At 38.4% G+C, this 18,256-nt stretch overlaps 1 pseudogene; it reads right to left on the reverse strand.

The window, feature by feature from the left end:
* Positions 1-3,071: 3,071 nt before the first annotated feature.
* On the reverse strand, positions 3,072-17,961 carry LOC143675799 (elongation factor 1-alpha 1 pseudogene; annotated as a pseudogene).
* Between the last annotated feature and the right edge of the window lie 295 nt (positions 17,962-18,256).

The raw sequence follows: 18,256 nt of genomic DNA on the forward strand, positions 1-18,256 counted from the left end.
GCCTCTACAAGAATTAGCCTCTCACAGCTCGAGCTTTAGGAAGAAGGGAAGGAGGTGGTCATGATGATTGCAACTTCAATATATAAAATAAAGGTATTAGATGAAAGGTAAAGAGGGGAGCAATTAAGTACAATTGGGTTCCAAAATGAATTTATTTTAATCATTGGAGGAAAATCTCTTCACTAAGAAGGATAAGAACCATTGATGCTAACTTCTTTCAGTAACAGCAAAAGAGTGTGTGCATAACTTCAGCTCTTTGTGAGAGGCCTGGTAGTGAAGGGAGTATTTGTGGCAGAACTAGATTAGATAATAAAGAGGCCAGCAGGACCACTTTCTTAGATCCACAGGTCAAAAGGTTTGTCTCTCTGTCAAATAATTTTTGCATGAATCCTGAAATGTTCATTCTGTTCTTGAACTAGCTATGTGAACATTTCACAAGAAATGGAAAGTACTGTAGTATGAAATCTGATACCATTTCAAGATGTAAGTTTGAAGGAGCATCACTGCTTTGATAAAAGTGAGGAAACAAATACTAATTTCTAATATGATGCAGTGATGGTTAGAAGCATGAAGGAGAACTCCTGGGGAAAATGTTTTTTTCCCTACTCTCCAACACTGAAACAAAAATAATAAACTAATATGTAGCTGTGGAATAAACATTCTAGAAGTAGTTCATATAAAGGATTCAAATGTCTCATGAATGGGGTTCATACATGAACCTCATATATGGGGTTCAGGGCAATGGAAGTGCAATGGATCAGCAAAAAGGAAAACAATGATCCTTGGGAGAAGGTGATGAGGAATGGAACTTCATTGAGTTCCAATTCTGTTGTCATTCTTTGGTGAGTTCCATTCTGTGGTCATTCTTCCCAATTACCAATTAAAATCATGATTAAAGTTAACAACACCATCCAAGGGTTTTACAAAATTGCAGAACTGGAAGAGGCACTAAATGTGAAGGTGGCAAGCAAAAAACAGCTCAAATTGTAATTCAGAGCTGAGTTATTGGTGTCATTGAAGATTGCTCCAAATTTCACCACTAATAAAAGTCAAGAACCGGGGATGCAGGGATAGTTCAATGGTAGAATTCCTGCCTGCCATGAGGGAAACCAGGGTCTGATTCCCAGCCCATGCACTTCCTGCCTGCCCCCCCACCCCCACCCCCCACACACATAAAGTCAAGGACCCATGCTGTAGTGATCTTGCTTTAACACCCAATCTAAAGGTTCAAAACCAATCCAGTGGAGTCCAGGAATAAGAGAGATCCAATGTCTAGTCCAATATCTTGGACTTAGATCAAGGGATAGAACCTAAAGTTTAGCAAAAAATATCCCTCAGAGAACCATTCACCCTGGAGCCCTGAGTAGTATCCCTCTAGAAGTGGGGCTGAAAACTAAAGAACCTATGGAAAGAAGAGGAAACTGGAGTTAGGGCAAGGCTTGTTGAGGACATTTGTCCCAGTGGCTTTTATGTGTGTGTGTGTTGTATGGCAGAGTAACATTTATTTTTCCATGTGAGTATCCCATTATTGAAGCACCATTTTGTTGAATTTTTATTTGTTTTTTTTGGGAAGTGCATGGACCGAGAATCAAACCCGGGTCCTATGGCAGGCGAGAATTCTACCACTGAACTACCCTTGCATCCCTGTCCCAGTGGCTTTTGATGAGTTGTTGGGCATTGTAGAAATTTCCAACCTGAGGAGTTTTAATGTTGCCAATGCTTTGTGGTTGAAATATGGTTTCTTCCTTTTCTAAATATCAAAGGATGGTGTCACCACCCTTCCGGGTCATTTACGTGCAAAGAACGACATAGATTTTGGGTAATATTTTCATTCACAGTTAGGTGGGACTGGATAGCAGCAAATCACAATTCTTCCTGACAAATAATGACTTTTGTATTTTATACCTAAATTGTCTTTTCTGATCTGTGTAATTATTGGGGCTATTTGGTAATCGTGTTGCCTCTGAGACAACATTCTTTTCAATTTAGTAATAAGTCAAATGTGTAAGCATCATTTCCTTGCCTTTGAATTGCTGATATTTATAAATAGCTCATGATTTATTTTGGATGCATTCAATTTAGGGAATGGATAATTTGAATTTCCTCACCAGAAAACTCAAATGCAGAGGGAGCTGCCAAAATTTTACTTTTACAGTTGGGATAGAAACACACACAGAAATGTCTATAAATAAAGGGGCATGAGTAACTCCATGTCATAAACATTTTGTTCTCAAGTTTATATTTCTCTCTCCATCACACAGGCCTGTGATATGCAGCTGAAATATGCATCTATGACAAACTTTTCCAGCAGACGCATGATGAATAGTGAAAATGTCTTAGGAATTTAGTTGTTTTTTTTTAATAACTTAGCAAGGACATACTCTCCCTACCTGAAAAAACTGGTCTGCTGTATTCTTTTTTATTCTATGTGCAACACATGGCCTTTATTACAGAAGTTGGCCTTCTAAGGAAGCTTATAAATATTACAAATTACCCTCTGCTTTTCCATGCTAACCAAGGTTGCAGCCAACAAACCACTGTTTTCAGTAAGTACTTAAAACAACTTAAGTGATGATCCCTCCCCTGTAGAGGCGGAAAAAAAAAAAAGCCTTAATTTCTGTCCTAAAAAAAGCTTAACCCCTTCCCAGTACCTGCCCATGCAAAAAAACAAAAACAAACAAACAAAAAAAAACCTTAACCCTGATCTATCGAATTTCAGCAGATGGAACACCATCCACGAGCAACTCAAGTATTTTGCTTAAGCAATTCAAGGCTGACCTTTCAAAAGAAGAAGTAAGTTTCTCATTAAATTTTGTTTTAATGGGTCTCAAAATTCTGTGACAGATTTTTTTGTCATTGTTTCCATTTAAAAAATACTGATTTTAAAAACTAATAACTTAAAACAACATGAAAACAAATGGTCCACAAAACTTCCTTCCCTTCTGAAGGTTTAACTCCATTGTTATTATTAACCAGTTTTTTACTATTAAATGGCCAGTTCAGACAAACAGTTCTGAGACCACTCTTCCACCCCGGATTAAGATGGGTGTGGCAGGTGTTATGGGTAATATTCATTTAGCCTTCTGAACTTTCTGGGCAGACCTGGAGGCCGGTCCAGCTCCAGCAGCCTTCTTGTCCACTACCTTGAATGTCACCCACATCAACTGTCTCATGTCACGAACAGCAAAATGACCCAGAGGAGGAGAGTCAGAGAAGCTCTCAACACACATGGGCTTGCCAGTAACCATATGGCAGCATCACCAGATTTCAGGAATTTAAGGGCATCTTCCAGCTTCTTGCCAGAACTACGATCAATCGTTTCCTTCAGCTCAGAAAACCTGCAAGCAATGTGAGCTGTATAATAATCAGCACAGGTGCACAGCCATCACTGATTTGGTGGGTGGTTCAGGATAATAACCTGTGCAGTGAAGCCAGCTGCTTCCATTGATCGGTCATTTTTGCTGTTATCAGCCACCTTGTTGTGACGAACATCTTTTATAGACACGTTTTGACACTGACGCCCACATCGTCCCCAGGAAAAGCTTCACTCAAAGCTTCATGGTGCATTTCAACAGACTTCAGTTGTAACATTATAGCAAAGGTGACCGCCATGCCCCGTCTGAGAGCACCAGTCTCCATTTGGCCCATAGGCACAATACCAATACCATCAATTTTGTATGTATCCTGAATAGGCAGACACAAGTGCTTGTCAGTTGGATGCATAGGTGGCAAGATGTAATTCACAGCTTCAAGTAGCGTGGTTTCACTGGCATTGCCATCCTTATGGGTGACGTTCCAGCCCATGCCCCAGTGCATATTGGCACTTGGCTCCAGCATGTTGTCAACATTCCAACCAGAAAGGGCACAAATACTACTGTCAGGGTTGTAGCCAAATTTCTTAATGTAGTGCTGACATCCTTAATGATTTCCTCATCACTCTTCTGACTGTAGGATAGCTCAATGGAATACATCCCGTTACCACCAACAATTAGTTGTTTCACACTCAGTGTGTAAGCCAGAAGGGCATGCTCATAGGTCTGCCCAGTCTTGGAGATAACCAGCTTCAGATTCATCAACACCAGCAGCAACAATTCGGACATCACAGCCAGGCTGAGAGGTGCCTGTAATCATGTTTTTAATAAAGTCTCTGTGTCCTGGGACAACAATGACAGTCACATAATACTTGACGGCCTCAAATTTCCACAGGGAGATATTGATGGTGATGCCATGCTCACATTCAACCTTCAGTTTACCCAAGACCCAGGCATACTTGAAGGACCCCTTTCCATCTCAGCAATTCCTCAATTTTTTGATGGTTCTTTTGTCAATTCCACAACATTTACAGATCAGGTGGCCACTAGGCGTGGACTTGCCTGAATCTACATGTCAAATAGTGGCAAAATTGATATGAGGCTCATCCTTTCCCATTTGGCTTAAGATATAGTTATGATTTTCATAACACCTGTGTTCTAGCAGCAAACCCATTGTGAAAAAGCTGTTGAATTCTTAATATATTTTAGAATACGAACTATTTAGCTATATAAATCCCCCCAGTAATTTCTAATATGCTATAAATAGAATTTGCTAATACTATTAACAAGCCAACTGACCTACTTCCTCTTTTTTTAGCCAGGAGAAAAAAAGGTAGTTGATGGACTTTCTAATTACTGAGTATTGCTTTTGCCATTAACTTGTCTCATTTCATAAATATACTGAAAATTTTAACTTCAAACCTAGGAAAAAAAAAACTGGTAGAACCAGAATTTCCTGGCTTTCTTATCAGAATAAGCAGGAAAGTATGCAAACACCATACCTGGCTCCTTGGCATTATACCTCCAGAGGAAATATGTAAATTTTTCAAGTAAAATCTGACAAAAGATAAATTGCAGCTTGATTGATAGAGAAAACCAAATGCCAATTTTATTAGAAGGAACTCATTTAGTTGATAAATTAAACTAGAAACTCATGGTAACTTATGGTTCTGGGACACATAACTTATTTTCTGAGAGGGTTTCCTGAAAATATTTCCTGGCAATCTAAAACAAATTCCACAATGTCATTCTGCAAATCAGATAATGCAACTCAAGGTCTCAGGTCTGATGACAGGGCACAAGCTGTACTGACTATTTCATGTCATGAATGACATCTGGGCTATGTGTACTGGACTATGAGCTCCCCAAGGGGAGGGGGAGTCTGTGTCTTTCTGAGCTTTGAATTTCATTGAAAAGTGATGATCTATGCATATTGTAAAACTTCAAATATTGCTGCAAATGCACAATAAAGACAAAGTCATCTATGATCCAAACTTTTAGAGATAATTTATCAGTGGCAGCACGGGAAATCATCTCCCAGGCTTTTTATCGAGGGGGGGTTAAGGTGAGCCATATCTATCACTTATCTATCCATATTAGACAATAGGGTAGAAACATTTTTGTTATCTTAACAATTAACCTGGACATTTATCTTAGATTGAGACCAATTTTTGTTTGGAAAAACCCCTTAGTAAATGCATGAGGTTAAAGATATTGGCCAAGGTGTTGTTGATGTGCAAACTTCGGAGAACAGGGTAGAATTGCTCGGTGTGAAACACGGTAAAGTGCTATTCTTCTAAAAAAAAAAAAGGGCAGAAAAGAGTGGAGAATAAATAATTGGGGAGAAATAAATGAGGGGAGAAGAATAGAGGAGCCAGAAGAGGCTATGAGGCAGGGCATGGGAGTGGAATAAAGAGAATTTCTGGGGCTGGGGACCCAAGAAGTATTTGGAGCTCAGCAATCTCCCACAGGAACTTTATGGCACTTGCTGGGCAGCAGTAGTGCCACCTTTCCCTTGGACCCAGTAGCTTGATAAAGCCTGGTATATGCACAAAATGTTTGATGTGTCTGAGTTTTTCTTGTGTGAACGGGTGAAGTAGCAGAATGACAAGATTGTATTGAAGCTGTGAGAAAAGAGGGCCAAGAGGCTGAGAGGGTTGAGAAGGCCAAGAGAATATAAACTCCTTCTTTCTTTTGCCTGAACTGCCCCCCTCCTCCCAATTCACAGAACACTTGGGGAGGTTTTAGATCCGTTTTACATGGAATTGGGGTTTGTGTTAAACCACTTTTATCCATAAGAGTTAGAAAAAAACCCATATAATATCTGAGTGATAATTATTCTAATAAAAATCCATGATGGCAAAACCCTCACTTCCTTCCCCTCTTCTTTAGTGATTAAGATGGCATTCCTATATTGGGCGGGCCGCGGTGGCTCAGCGGGCAAGAGTGCTTGCCTGCCATGCCGGAGGACCCCGGTTCGATTCCCGGCCCCAGCCCATGTAAAAAACAAACAAACAAACAAAATATAATAAAACAAGAAAATGTTTCCCTTTCTTCCTCCCTTCCTTCCTTCTCTGTCTTTCCTTCCTTTAAAAAAAAAAAAAAAAAAAAAGAATGTCCTCAGATATTTCTAAGAGTCTTTGCTACCTAATGTGCTAAGGAGTAAGTCCTGGAGTTCTTTCGCTCTGGTCCCTCTTGTCAAAACGTTCGTCTTTACTCTGTCAATGAAATCCACCGTCTCTACTCTAGAAGGCACAAAAACCCTCTGACAGTGACAACTATCCACTGCATGGACAAAGGCTTTCCAGTAATTTCCTCTTTGTAGGCTTAAAAGAGGTTGCTAATTTAAGGACAACTTACAGAAGAGCTGGGAATAATGGATGGAAAGTCCAAAACAAAAAGCAAATTAAAGAGGACAGGGGCAAGATGGCAGCTTAGTGAGGTGTGACATTTAGTTTGTCCTGCAGAGCAGCTACTAAATAGCCAGGAACAGTACAGAACTGCTGGTGAACATCAGTGACCAGACACAAAGTGTACACAAGAAAGGACAAGCTGGACTGGCTGACAGCCCACACAGAACTGTACGTCCCCCCAGCTGTGGAGGCTGGCACCCCTCCCCCACAGGCACGGCAGCCTGGTTCCCTGAGGGGAAAGGAAACCTGGAATAAGCATTAAAGGTACTGGGAGTTTTTGCCCCGGCGGAGAGGGGCAGGGCTGAGGGAATAATAAAAAAAAAAAAACCCCGAGGTTTTTTGAGTCAGGCAGCACAAAATAATGCAAAAAAGCTATACCCAGGGTTCCAGGAAGATGGTGGAATAGAGGGTTCTGGGAAGATGGCGGAAGAGGATAGGTTGAGTTCACCCCTGCTCCAAGGAAAGGGATGAGAAGGCGGCTGAGATGGTGATTCCAGGGTGTAAGTGACCCAGGAGGATCTTCTACACTACATAGAGAGGCCCTGTTTAGAAAAGCTGAAGGATTGAGACACAGAGAACTAGAGAACGCCCAGCTGGTGCAAACAGCCTAACGCACCCCTTTCCAAATGGAAGCCTGGAGCCCTCAGGAGTGCAGAGATGGGGAGACCAGGACTAGGAATGCCCTACCTCTGTGTCCTCCATGCCGCACCCTGCTCCTACACTCCAAGGTCTGCCTGAGCTGCACCACATACCCACGGCCCCTGCACTGCACCTCTACAACCCTGCAACAGGTACCCCATGTTCAAAGGCACCAGCATAGTACCCCACTACTGCTCTAAATCCATCCCACAAATAAAAATCTTTAGACTACTGAAGGAAATCAACTCAAAGTAGCCCAATCAAGATAGTTACATGCCACAAATACAACAGAAGATCGCTAAGAATATCAAGATGCAGACAGAACAGCCCAGCCTAATGACCAAATTAAAACACTGGAGAAGACACAGACTTTGGAACAAATAATCAAAGCTGTTCATATAGCTCTAGTAAATAAAATAAATGGGATGGCAAATGACACAAAGGAGAGCATAAAGAGGAACTTGAAAGAATATACAGAAAAATAGCAGATATCACAGAGATTAAAGATGCTGTAGATCAAATAAAAAATATATTAAAGTCACACAGCAGCAGATTTGAAGAGGCAGAAGAAAGAATAAGTGAACTAAAGGACAGGACAACTGATTTTGAACACTCAAAACAGCAAATGGCAAAAAAGATGAAAACTGGGAATTGGATCTCAGGAAAATGATGGACAAAACAAAGTGCATAATTATAAGAATCATTGGTGTCCCAGAAGGAGAAGAGTAAAGGACTAGCAAGATTAGTTGAAGATATCATTGGGAAAAACTTCCCAACCCTTATAAAGGACATAAATACACAGATCAAAAAAGCCCAAACAATCCCCCAGTGAATCCCAGAATGATTTGATCAGTGAGTGGAAAAGTATTTGCAAGCCCCCTTCGGGGAATGGTGAGAGTGGGGAGAAATTCAACTTCCCCAAGTTGAATTCTTGATATTCTCACAAGCAGTGTGGACAACCAAAGCTATAGGCTGAGCCCCCAGTCTTGGGGTTTGTTCACATGAAACTTAGCCCCACAAAAGATAGGTCAAGTCTACTTAAAATTTAGGCCTAAGAGTCACCCCCAAGAGAGCCTCTTTTGTTGCTCAGATGTGGCCTCTCTCTCCAGCCAATATGATGAGCAGCCTCACCACCCTCCCCCTCTCTGTGTGGGACATGACTCCCAGGGGTGTGGACCTTCCTGGCAACGTGGGACAGAGAGCCTGGAATGAGCTGAGACTCAGCATCAAAGGATGAGAAAAACCCTAGAACGAGCTGAGAATTAACATTAAGGGATTGAGAGAACCTTCTTGACCAAAAGGGGGAAGAGTAAAATGAGACAAAGTATCAATGGCTGAGAGATTCCAAACAGAGTAGAGAGATTATCCTGGAGGTTATTCTTATGCATTAAGTAGATATCACCTTATTGTTCAAGATGTAGTGGAGAGGCTGGAGGGAATTGCCTGAAAATGTAGTGCTGTGTTCCAGTAGCCATGTTTCTTGATGATGATTGAACAATGATATAGCTTTCACAATGAGACTCTGTGAATGTGAAAAGCTTGTGTCTGATGCTCCTTTTAGCTATTATATCAACAGAAGAGTAGAACATATGGAATAAAAATAAATAATAGGGGGACAAATGTTAAAATAAATTCAGTTTGAAATAGTGGTAAATGAAAGCGAGGGGTAAGGGGTATGGTACGTATAGTTTTTTTCTCTATTATCATTTTATTTCTTTTTCTGTTGTCTTTTTATTTCTTTTTCTAAATCGATGCAAATGTACTAAGAAATGATGAATATGCAACTATGTGATGATATTAAGAATTACTGATTGTATATGTAGAATGGAATGATATCTAAATGTTTTGTTTGTTAATTTTTTTTAATTAATAAAAAAAAAAGTTAAAAAAAAAAAAAAGCCCAAAGAACTCCAAATAGAATAAATTGAAATAGGCCTTTCCCAAGACACATACTAATCAGTCTGTCAAGTGTTGAAGGGAAGCAGAAGATCCTGAAAGCAGCAAGAGAGAAACAATATTAGGGAAACCACATAAGACTGAGTTCAGACTACCCAACTGGCATTATGGAGGCGAGAAGGCAGTGGTATGATATATTTATGATCCTGAAAGAGAAAAGCTTCCAGACAAGAATTCTGTACCCAGCAAATTGTCCTTCAAAACTGAGGAAGAGATTAAAATTTCAAAAACAAATCCTGAAAGAATTTGTCAACAAGAGACCAGTCCTATGAGAAATATTAAAGGGACTTCTGCCAGTTGAAAAAAAAAAAAAAAAAGACAGGAGAGGGAGGTCTGGAGGAAGGCACAGAATTGAAGACAACCAGTAAGCGGTAACTTAAAGGGTAACAACAACAACAAAAAGAGAGATAGAGGGAAAAAATATATATAGATCTGACAGACAGAATTCAAAGGGATGGTTAACTAGTGAGGTTGAACTCAAATGTAAGGGACTAGATAGAAGTGAAGGTGGTTCACTAGGGGGTCTACCATATTGAAGTTAACATGATTGAAAGGGGTTGTATAGATCTATGGGTCCCACTGATTAACACTACGAATATAAATAAGTTCTTGCATGAACTACTTCAAAGGTATGAGTCTTGTACAAAGAGTGTTTAAGTTCAGGGTATAGGAAGAAAACTGCTATTGCATGCTATGGGATACATTTAACAAGAAAACATCAGTAGTACCACAGCGACACCAGGGGTAAATAATGGGGAGAGGGACAAGAGTTAAGGGGAGTGTTCTAATTTGCTAGCTGCCGGAATGCAATATTACAGAAACAGAATGGCTTTTAAAAAGGGGGAACTTAATGAGTTGCTAGTTTACAGTTCTAAGGCCAAGAAAATGCCCCAAGTAAAACAAGTCTAGAAATGTCCAATCTAAGGCATCCAGGGAAAGATACCTTGGTTCAAGAAGGCCAGTGAAGTTCAGGGTTTCTCTCTCAAGTGGAAGGGTGAACACAGTTTCTCTCTCATCTGGAAAGGCACATGGTGAACACAGCATCATCTACTAGTTTCCTCTCCTGGCTTCTGGTTTCACAAAGCTCCCTGGGAGGCATTTTCCTTCTTCATCTCCAAGGGTCACTGGCTGGTGGACTCTGCTTCTCGTGGCTATGTTGTTCTGCTCTGCTCTCTCTGAATCTCTCTCATTCTCCAAAATGTTTTCTCTTTTATAGGACTTCAGAAACTAATCAAGACCCACCCAAATGGATGGAGATAAGCCTCCAGCTACTCCAGTTTAACAACCACTATTGATTAAATCTCATCTCCAGGGAGATGATCTAATTACAGATTCAAACATACAGTACTGGATAGGGATTAGAAGAAGCAGCTGTCTTTACAAAATGGGATTAGGATTAAAACATGTCTTTTCTAGGGTACATACATCATTTCAAACCAGCACAGGGAGGTTTAGATTTCCTATTTGGTGAGGGTGTGTTTATTGGTTATCTTTTTCTTGGGAACAATTAAATTATCTAAAATTGAGAGTGTTGATGGACTGCGAACTTTAAATATTATGCATGATCATGATATCTAATGAATGCAGGTGGCTGAATGATACAGTGACTGAGAAGTAGACTGGCAAATGATGGTGTAACCATATGATTGAATATTATGCTGCTACAAAAAGAACAAAGTTGTGAGGCATGCAAAATTGTGAATGAATCTCTGGGACATTTGGTGAGGCAAAATAAGCCAGAAACAAAAGAGCAATTATTGTATGGTCTCATTTAGAAAATGCTTATAAGAAAACAGAGGCCTAGATTGCAAGCTCTTGTAGAAGTCACATTTTGTCCAGAGTGGTAATTATTATTTCTGGAGTTTTAGAGGCTGTTTTATATATGTATAACCTGGTATTCAGAGAGAAAAATGAAGGCGATCAGGTCAGGATCAAGATAATTCAGAACACAGGGATAAGGAACACATTGTTTATATTTTAGAACCTCACCTACTCTTTGAGACCAAAGGAAGAAAGGTTTATTTTGCCCAGAACATAAATTTTCTGTAGCACATATTCTAACTCAACCTGTCTAGATAGCTCATTTAAACAATTGAAACACAGGGAGCCCAGAATAATAATGAGGGCCTTTAATCCTGTATAGTGTAATATAATGCCTGGATATATCCCAGAATATATTAAGCAGATAATCAAAAAGTATTGGCAATGTTCCTTGAGGGATGGGAGAGAAAATAAGGAACTATTAAACTTTACCACTGGGGAAACCCCTGTTACTGTGTCAAACATTTAGGAACACTCAAATCAATAAGCCAAGCCCTTGATCTTTAGGCTTAACTCTTGTGAACCTTATATATGCAGCAGAAAAGCTTAGCCTACCTATAGGTGGGCCTAAGAGTTACCTATGGAGGACCTCTTGTTGCTCAGATGTGGCCTCACTCTCTCTAAGCCCAACTCTGCAAGTGAAATCATTGCCCTCCCCCCTACGTGGGACATGACATTCAGGGGTGAAAGTCTCCCTGGTGGTGTGGGAGATGAGTCCCAGGGATGAGTCTGGCCCTGGCACCGTGGGATCAACAATGCCATCCTGACCAAAAGGGGGAAAAGAAGTGTAACAAATAAGGTATCAGTGGCAGAGAGAGGTCAAATAGAGTTGAGAATCTACTCTGGACATTGCTCTTACACAAACTTCAATTAGAAATTGCTACCTGTCATAATTTGCCAAACCCCAACAAAAACCATTCCAGCCAATCCTAAAGAACACCTAGGGCAAAATAAAAGATTCTGTAAAGGTTCCATGCACTGGGGTAACTTTTCAGAAACCTACAACCTTCAGATGGGTCCCATGACCAGATAAGTCCTGAAACCTAGGGGGGCCAGACTTTCTAGAACATCAGCTAGTTCCATCTCCCTAACCCTTATTAGTGACAGTCCCTTCTGACATGAAAAAGTTAGAATGAGCATAGCCCAAATACCCCTAAAGAATGGGAGAAAGATCAAAGGTGATGATGGAGTTATACAGAGAAGGTAGGGTTTAACAAATGAGTATGATTGCGGAATCATTATATTGGTATTTCTTTTAGTTTCCAGTATCTTAAAGTATCTAGAAGTAAAAACCTAAAATTGTGAAATTGTAACCCATACTAAACTCTGAAATCTGCTCTACAACTAATTGTTGTGCTATGTTTTAAAATTTATTGCTTTTTTGTATATATGTTATTTTTCACCAAAAAGTCAATTGTGATATAAAAACAAATATTTATTCCTTCTAGCCTCCAATGTTCTGGAGCAGCTAGAAGGAAAAATCTGAGAGGATAGTATGGTAGCCCATGACAAACTCTGAGATCTGTCCTGTAACTACTTGTTGAAGAGTGCTTTGAAAACTATTGCTTTTCTCTTTATTTGCTTTGTATAAATGCTATATTATACAATTTAAAAAGTTAAAAAAAAAAAAAAAAGTAAATTATTGCTGCAGTTCGAGTCCAGGCATCCTGGGTGCCATGTCTTGGGCTGAGTCAACTTCTTGACTTGTCATCACCTTGTCTCTGTGGCTTCAGGACGTTGGATCTCTCACAGTCAGAGAAAGAAGGGATATTTTCTCCTTGCCTTGTCTAATTTCTGGTCACTAAGTTCTCATTTCCTATCCTAGAATGAATCTTGTCCTAGTATGACTGACAGTGGGGACATCCATCTCCTTCAGGGGAAATTCACTTCCATATTAAAACAAAGTGACATCTTCTGTGTCCCCAAGAAGAAAAGCACAAAGATGATGCATTGCCAATCATCTGGGGTAGATGGCCTTACCTTGAGTTAACTTGATATAATATTATTTTTATTAAAAAGTATATATATAATAACTAGAGAATAATTTTCTACCTTCCTTTTCACTTGACAATATATCTTGCATATCATTCCATGTAAATACATATCCATGCCATTCTTTTTAATAGCTGCATTCTATTCCATTGAATGGTTGTTTTAAATAACATAAAAACATCTATGTACATTCATTCATCGTATTTCTGTAGGGTAAATTCCCAAGCGTGGAAGTGGAATTACTGAGACAAAGACATTTTATGACTTGCCAAGTTTATCTCCAAAAGGTTGTATTAATTTATATTTATACCCAGAATACTGACACTCCTGTTTTATCCCATGCTTAAAATTTCACATTATTAACTCTTTTAATCTTTGCCGCATAGATCAGTGACATTTTTAAACTTGTTTAGATTTGTGTTTTTGTAATCAATAGTGAGGTTGAGATTCTTTTTATTGTTTTTCTGACCATTTCTATTTGTTCCTCTATGCTTTGCCTACATAAGTCCTTTGTCTATTTCTCTATTAGGTTCTTTTTCCCCTTTGCTTATTTATCTGTTAGGTTCTTTTTCCTTCTGACTAAACAGAGAGTCCTTTGTAAATTAGAAAATTAGCACTTTGCCTTCACAGATATTATGAATATTTTTTCCAGTTTGCATTTTTGCCTTCTGACCTTAATTACAGAAGATATTTATAAACAACTTCAAAGTCTTAATGTGTATATTTTTCTTTATGGCCTCTGATTTTCAGAACATACTCTCAAAAGCTTTCTTCATTCCAAGATTTATTAAAATACTCTTGTGTATTTTTAGTATTTTACTATCTTTTAAAATTTAATTCATGGATCTATCTGAAATATATTTTAGTATGAGGTAAGAGGTAGGACTTTTATTTCCTTCAAATGATTAATTATTTGTTCCAAAACCTTTTTCTTCACTAGTTCAAGATGCCAGTACTAGCATTTACTAAAATCCCATTTATTACTCTTTTTTACCTTGTTTCCTTGATTTATCTCTCTTTCACTGTGCTAATTTACTGTTATAGTTATTGTGGCTTCATATTATCTTTAAACATATATTAAATCTTATCCTTTCCTCTCTCTTATTTTTTTTAAGGGTTTTTTTTGTTGTTGTTGTTGCTGCTATTCTCATTTAAATATTCCTTCAGTTAAACTGTAGAAACATTTGGTCAAATTTTTTAAAACCCTATTGGGAAGTCATTGACTTTGTGGGTTAATTTAACATTAAAAAAATATTGTCCTTTCATTTAGAAACAAAAGATTTTTGTCTATTTATTAAAGTCATTTTAATTTATGAGTATTTCTTGATTACTCTCACTTGAAGACGAATCTTAATTTCAAGTTTTTGTTGAGAACTACCTGTTGTGCTTGGTTATTTCCTTGTTGTTGTTTTTTTTTTTTTGTAGTTAGTCAGAATTTTATTTTCTGTACAGTTGCCAGAGTTAGCAAATAAAAATATTCCAGGTACATAGCAAATTTTTTAGTAGAAGATGCCTCATAGATATTGGGACATGTTTATACTATTTTTTTAACTGTTTTTATTCTCATCCTCCATATACAAACTATAACTCACTAGAGATTTGGAAGAACTTTAGAATAAAAATATCTAATTAAATTTCTGCCTGAGAAGGATTTAGCCAGGAATACAACAGCAGACTTGGCAGCAGCTCTTAGCTGCTTCTCCCTGTATCTTCCGCTGTTTAGAGGTCTGTCCTGTTTAGAGGTCTGTCCTGGCACATGGATGGGGACTGGGGAAGGCAGAGAAAGAAAGGAGGGAATAGTAAAACCCCAAATGAGAAGTCACATGCACAAGTGCCTAGTTCTTATGGACTTATAGAATCAGAAAGTCCATGTGTGTCTTCTTTATTTTATTTCAAATATTGTGAATTTTTAGAAACTGAGACATACTCATGACTAGCCATGATTAAAAAGGCCTCCAAATACAAATATAAATGATATTTTGGAATACACAGAATGCTACATATACTTCCTCTAGCAATGTCAATGACTAATTATGGACAATATTCTAAAATGGAAGAAAGAAGAATAAAATTTGGGTGGATTATTTCCGCGGAGATGTGGCATGCCCAATTGTGGGTGTGACCTTTGATTAATGTAAGGAAAACGCAACCCGCCTCCTAGGAAATTATTTGTGATGCATTTAATAAACACCATGATCGCGTGGTACCTCCTAAAAATTCTTTTATATTGTACATTAAATTTTGAGCAAAAGGCCAAAGAATGAAATAAATGTATTTTTAAAAGATTGTCACCATTGCCACTAGAGGGTACAATAAGCAACCTTTTTCCAGTTATTTGAGCAAAAGAATATTACTGGGAAATAAAAGGCAATTTAGAATCACAGTACTTGAAACAACCTCAATTGGTCATGTAGAAGAGAAACAGCCTTTAGAAATGTTCATTGAACTTGACATCTAACCAAGGACAGAGAGCATCATATGATTTCCAAGGGCAATGTGTGTCTTGGGTAAAAGTGAGTTTACTGAGGAACACAGAAATGTTCTAAAGTAATTATACAAGAAAAAATAAGCCTTTTATACTTACATGGAACTGTGGAACCATCTCACTCATCAAGCCTGCTGATTAAAGCTGCTCGTTCTCCAGAGAGATAGCTCCATGAGCTCTTAGAAAATAAAGTGATGAGATAGGCTTTCAGAAATTCAGCCAGGTCCAAGTTGGCAGCAAAAGAGAGGACATTCTCAAACAAGCTAGTGACAATTGGTGTGAACTAGATGCAGAGTGTTTGAATTTCTCATTTCAGATATTTCACCAGATTCATGTAGCTCATGTTGAGAAAAATAAACACATTCCTCATTAGAATTCTAAGAGTGCTTTTTCTTTAAGTTAACTAAGCACTTTTTCTTTAAGTGCTTGTTTCTTTAAGTTGGTCCACCTCATTTAATGCGCCATCTATTCTATAGTAAGTTTCTTGTAGAAAAAAAAAACTAATACAGGATTTCTCCTATATCCCATTATAAACATGCTTTCAACATTCAAACTCTGGCTATTAGTCTGCATTCCAGAATGATTGTGCTTCTTAAGAGAAAAACACTTAAACTTGGCAAAATGGGAGACTATAAGGAGAAAAATTCAAACCTTCTTCTATAAATTATTTACTAAGCATAATATTGCTTAACAGGCATATGGTGCTTTATAATTTTCAATGTTTTTTCACATCCTTGTTTCATTTGCTCTTTAAAATAACCCTTTGATCTAGTCAGGTAGGTATTTTTTATTCACTTTCCTCTTTCTTTTTTATTACAGAAGTTACAGGATTACAGAGAAAACAATGCATAAAATTCAGGGTTCCCATATACCATCTGTGCCAGTTTGAAATTATATACTCCAGAAAAGCCATGTTTTAATCCTGATTCAATCTTGTGGAAGCAACTGTTTCTTTTAATCTGGATCGAATGTTATAGGTGGAAACATTTGATTAGATTATTTCCGCGGAGATGTGGCATGCCCAATTGTGGGTGTGACCTTTGATTAGATAGAGAAGTGACTCCACCCATTCCAGGTGGGTCTTGATTGCTTTACTGGAATCCTTTAAAAGAGGAAACATTTGGGAGAGAGTCAGAAATGACAGGAGCCTCACAGCCGACAGAAACTTCACAGCAGAGCTAACACGTGGAGAGCAGAGACATGGATGTTCTGAGATGCTTGGAGCCCAGCAGATGTCACCATGAGATGGTAAGCAAGCCAGACCCTGGAGAGAGCCAAGGGAAGCCAAGAGATGAAAGCCAGGCCTGGAGAAGCAAAGTGAGGAGCCCCCACAGGAGCAGAGCCCAGGAGCAAGGGACCAGCAGACGCCAGCCATGCGACTACCCAGCTGACAAAGGTGTTCCAGATGCATCTGCCTTTCTTGAGTGAAGCTGACCTCTTGTTGATGCCTTAATTTGGACATTTTTATAGGCTTAGAACTGTAAACCTGTAATTTATTAAATTCCCCTCTTTAAAAGCCGTTCCATTTCTGGTCTATTATGTTCCAGCAGCTCGCAAACTACCATACCATCCTATTATTAACACCTTGCTTTGGTGTGGTACATTTGTTAAAATTAATGAAAGCACCTTTCTGTAATTGTGCTATTAACCATATAGTCCGTGATTTAAGTTAGGGCTCACTATTTGTATTGTACAGTTCCATGGATTTTTTAAAAATTTTAATTCTAGCAAAATATATACAACCTAAAATTTCCTCTTTTAACTACATTCAAATCTTTAATTCAGTACTACTAATTATGTTCACAATGTTGTGTACCATCACCACCATCCTTTACAAAACTTTTCAGTAGTTCCAAATAGAAACTATGCATGATTAAACATTAACTCCCTATTCCCTCCCACCCAGTCCCCTGGTAACTTATATTCTAGATTCTTACTGTATGAGTTTGCTGATTCTAATGATTTCATATACGTGAGATCATACAATATTTGTCCTTTTGCGTCTGGCTATTTCACTTAATATGATGTCTGTAAGGCTCATCCATGTTGTCACATGCATCAGAACTTCATTTTTTTTTATCGGTGAATAATATCCCATTGGGTGTATAATATCACATTTTGTTTATCCATTTATTGGTTGTGGACACTTGGGCTGCTTCCATCTTTTGGCAATTTGAATAGTGTCACTAAGAACATTGGTATATAATTATCAGTTCATATCCCTGTTGACAATTCTTTTGGGTATATACCTAGTAGTGGGATTGCTAGGTTATATGGTAATTCTGTACTTACCTTTCTGAGGAACTGCCAAATTATCATCTCCAGCCTTTACACCATGTAACATTGCCCGAAGCAATGGATGAGTGTACCTATTTCTCCACATTCTCTCCAACATGTTAACTTTTTTTTTAATAACAGCCTTTCAAATCGTTGTGAAATGGTATCTCACTGTGGTTTTGATTTGCATTTCCCTGATGGCTAATGATGAGGAGAATCTTTTCATGTGCTTTTTGGCCATTTATATATCTTCTTTGGAGATACGTCTCTTCAAGACATATGCCCATTTTTAAATTGGGTTGTTTGCCTTTTTGTTGTTGAGTTGAAGGATTTCTTTATATATTTGAATATTAACCCCTTAT

The sequence above is a fragment of the Tamandua tetradactyla genome, chromosome 3, assembly GCF_023851605.1.
Source record: "Tamandua tetradactyla isolate mTamTet1 chromosome 3, mTamTet1.pri, whole genome shotgun sequence".
NCBI lineage: Eukaryota > Metazoa > Chordata > Mammalia > Pilosa > Myrmecophagidae > Tamandua > Tamandua tetradactyla.